The 4,356-nt window shown below is 42.8% G+C and overlaps 1 non-coding gene across 1 annotated transcript; it reads right to left on the bottom strand.

Annotated features, from left to right (window-relative positions):
- Positions 1–3,689: 3,689 nt before the first annotated feature.
- LOC112089617 lies at positions 3,690–3,796 on the bottom strand. The gene has a single exon (XR_002901246.1). It is a non-coding gene; the product is annotated as a small nucleolar RNA R71 (small nucleolar RNA).
- Positions 3,797–4,356: the final 560 nt, after the last annotated feature.

The following is a 4,356-nucleotide window of genomic DNA, read 5'->3' as shown; positions in this document are numbered from 1 at the left end:
CTCTGTTTCATCTTCATCCTCAGCCACAGCCACCTATTTTCCTTTCCTTTGAACAGCTCCAACCAACGCCAACTCTTTACCAGAATTCTTTGAAGCAGAAGCCTTGTTTTTCTTTGGTGCAGCCACATTCTTTACTTTCTTCTCAGCTGGATTCTTTGGCTTTCTTTGTTTCTTCTGTTTCTTAAAAACTTTATGCCCAAAAGGTAGAATCTGATCCTCTGAAGCTCCAGCTCTTTCTTTTTTCGATTTCTCCATGGCCGCTGTTCTTTTTGTTCCTCCCATCCTGCATTTTCTCAAACAGCTGTGAGCACCAAGGCAAGAGAACAACAAAAGTTTTCCAAAAATTCACCAAGTACAGGGGTGGCACAGATCGATCTCACTAAAAAAGAATGTGTCTTTAGCCGGTTAAAAACTCAATAAACCCAAGGCAATGGCAAGAAGCAATGCACACAAAGAGTTCAGCTTGAAACACAATTTCTAGAAAAAAATCGAAATAGTTGATGAATTTAAAGAAATTTCTCAAAAATTCCAAGAACAGGTCATTCTCAAGCAAGATCCATGCATTTCCTATCCATTCTACTTCCACAACACTCACAAAATGATTCCAAGGTATCAGGCGGCCTATTAAAATCGATTCCATGTATTTCAAGTTCATGAACAGTACATTAAGACATGGTAAAGGTGAGTTGTAACAGACAAAAATACCTTGAAATCTTCAAAGTTGGAGTGAAAAACGAATGTTCAGCAAGAAACTAGACAGGATTACGAGTTCAATGCAGTTGGAATTCCTCAATTTGGTTCAAGAACGAGAGAGATATGAGTGTTTCAAGTTCAAGAAATGAAGAGAAGAAGGCAAACTCGTGTGAGGAAGAAGACCACGGTGGGGAACAGCTGTAAAGGGCGCGTCTTTGACCGGTCAACGTCCGTACGGTCAAAGCCTTTCAAAATTTTTGCTGCGCCTTTGTTGACCGTGGCACGTGACCGTGTCAAACATCGAAGACTCGCATGTTTCTGCCGCGGCCAAGAGCGTCCCGTGGCACCGTCCTCGTGTCAAATCCCGAATGAAGTCTTCTTTGTCCAACATATGCCACGGCCAAGTCTTCTCCCGTGGCAAACTCACCGTGTCAAGCACCGAAAGATTCTCCATCCACTTTTTTTTCTTGCCACGGCCAAGTCTTCTACCCGTGCAGGATGACCGTGTCAAACACCAAACCTTGGTCAATCCATTCTCATATAGCAGATTGAAAGGTGATGTCCCAATTGGAGTTTTAAAGGCAGTTCTATAAGCCCACAATGCATCATCTAGTCTTTTGCTCCAATCTTTTCTGCTTGAGCTAACAGTCCTCTCAAGAATGGCCTTAATCTGTCTATTAGATACTTCAACCTGGCCACTAGTTTGAGGATGATAAGGAGTGGCCACCTTGTGTTTCACTCCATGCTTTCTCAGCAATCCTTGCAAGGTCTTGTTCACAAAATGAGATCCTCCATCAGAAATGACAACCCTGGGTACTCCAAATCTTGGGAAGATAATGTTCTTGAACAACTTCACCACTACCTTGGAATCATTGGTAGGGGAATCAATGGCCTCAACTGATATATCATGGTTTTTATGGTTTTTAACCATGGTATATGTCTTATTTATAGAGTCTTTTTAGTGTCTTTCGAGTCTTTTGGAGTCTTTTCAGGTCATAGGTACGTTTGGAGCTTAACTGGAGACTTTGGAGCACTTTGGAGCTTAATCAGGATCAAATTCGTCAAGTATGGATTTTGTGCTTTAGTGACGCTCGACACCATGGAGAGTGACGCGCGACACTTGTTAGAGAAATAAGGAAAAGGCGATTTTGTTTCCTATTTGAAGAAGGAGTTGGGTCCAAACGTTTTCAAGGAAGCCCAAAACGTGTCTTAGAGATATATATAGGATTTTTATTCCCTTTTTACGTTAACCTTAGATTTTCTTAGAGAGAGTTTTTGTTTTTGAGAGTTTTTGGGGAGACAAGTCTGAAACTCTGTTCCGGAGAGAGAAGATTTCGAACCCCTGTTTATTAATCTATTTACTGCTTACTGCAAGTTATTCAATCATGCTTATTGCTTCAATCTCCATGTCTGAGTAGTTTGCTTGTTAGGTTTAGGGTTCTCATAAAGGATTTCATTGGATGTTAGATTGATTGGTTAGTTAGGGTTCATAATCTATTTAGTTCTTCACCATAGGTTGTTCTTAAAGCTAATTCTGGATTGGCCACCTAGAACTTAGATCTTAGGTTGCTTAATTGACACGGAAGTGTAATTGAATAACTTGAAAGAACCTAGGGTGAGCAAAGTAGCTATTCGCAAAGGAATTTGGTTTAGATACTTTGTGAACATATCGAACTTGAGCATTAAAGCTGGTTTAAATCTTTAGGGTTTGCAAAGGAATTTGGAATTCTAGGATTTTGACTTAGATAATTCTCACAACGGAAGTTGGTTAATTATAATTCTGTGATTCGAGTTCAAGAACTGTGCTTAAACCTGAACCCTGACTAATCGATTGATCTGCATGCATTGATTTCCTGAGAAACTCCCTAAGCCTAATCTCCATTCATCTGAATCTTACAAACCGTTTTTATTGCTGCTTAGTCTAATTCTGTTGCATTGCTATTTATTTACAATATTTCTGCTTAGCGTAATTCAATCTCTATAAGGTTTATTGAGTGATCTCTTGTCTCTGTGGTTCGACCCCTACATACTACAACTGCACATCTGTGCTCTTGCAGAGTAGCTTAGGGATTAAACTTTGAGCATATCAAGTTTTGGCGCCGTTGCCGGGGACTTGATTTCGCCATTAAACCTAGTTTTTGAGTTTCGACTAAGTTTTTCGACTTAGTGTCGAGAGATACCACTTGTGGTGTCGCGCGACACCTTCTTTTCTTTAACCTAGTTTACTTATTTTCGTTTTCTCTCTTTGTTTTTGGTGTTTCAGGTTTATGCATACTCGTGGAACTAGGAGCAACAAGGACATCCCGCTAGTGAATTTGAGCAACGAACAGCTAGCTGAGTTAGAGCGAACGAGGCGGAAAGCAAGAGATCCGGCAATGATGGAAAACGCCAATGGACTTGTTCGTGATGATGATGGAACCTGGAGAGACCGAGAGGGTCATCTGTGCAATGCGAGAGGCCAAAGGATTGATGGAGATGGTAACATCATTCCACCAGCTCCTTTACCAGTGGATGTTGTTGACCAGAATCCACCACCTGCACCGCGTGGTAATGCTGTGATCGTTCCACATCAGAGGAACGCTCCAGAAGATCGGAATGTAAGGGAACCTGCACCTGCAGCTGGACATGGACGAACACTTGGAGACTACAACAGGCCTGAGCAGTTCTATGCAAATCGTTCTGCGATTCGCGCTCCTGCGTTTCAAAGGAACGATTTTGAGCTGAAGCCTGTGTACTACACTCTTGTGGGTCAGCATCCTTTCCATGGCCACTCTCATGAGCACCCTATGGATCACATCGAGAGGTTTGAGGACTTGGTCACCAGCATCAAATACAATGGAGTGTCCAATGATTTCCTCCTCTGCAAACTGTTTCCTTACTCTCTTGCTGGAGAAGCAGCTAACTGGTTGAAGCAGTTGGAGCCAGGATCACTCACCACTTGGGAGGAGACCAGGAACGCCTTCCTGCACAACTTCTTCGACGATGCTAGGTCTGAGGAGTTGAGGACTAAGATCTCGACTTTCTCTCAGGACCCTACTGAAGCGTTCAAGGCTTCTTGGGTGCGATTCAAATCGTACCAGCGAGACTGCCCTCACCATGGCTTCAGCGATGTGCAGTTGCTGGGTTCTTTTTCAGAGGTATCGACTGGAGGTATCAGATGGCGCTTGATGCAGCAAGCAATGGGAACTTCAACACCAGATACCCAGACGAAGCTGTTAAGCTCATCGAAAACTTGGCATCCAGCAATAGCACCAAGAATGCAGATCTAGAGCGAAAGAAGCAAGCTGGGAACATGGATAGATCGCAGATCGCTGAGGTGAAAGCTAAACTTGATTCTGTGCACAGCCTTTTAGTGGGTAAGAAATCTGTCAGATTCGCACAGGAGGTGGAGAGTTCCGAACCTGAGGATGCAGCTGAGGAAGAGGATGTCAACTTTGTCAGTGGATCAGGATTTCAGGGTCAGAGGTTTGGTAATCAGCAAGGTAACAGAAGCTACAGTGGAAATTACAGTGAAAACAATCAGAGGAATACCTTCAACAGTAATCAGAACTTCTCTGGTTACACGCCTAAGCCTCAGTACCAGAAACCTTTTTCGAGCAACAGTTTTTCCAGAAACTACAGCACTCCTTCATCTCAACCTCAAAATCCTGACAATGAGATGAA

This window comes from Eutrema salsugineum, unplaced genomic scaffold (genome assembly GCF_000478725.1).
Source record: "Eutrema salsugineum unplaced genomic scaffold, Eutsalg1_0 scaffold_12, whole genome shotgun sequence".
NCBI lineage: Eukaryota > Viridiplantae > Streptophyta > Magnoliopsida > Brassicales > Brassicaceae > Eutrema > Eutrema salsugineum.
Note: the sequence above shows the minus strand (reverse complement) of the source record. Positions and strands in the feature narration are given on the sequence as shown.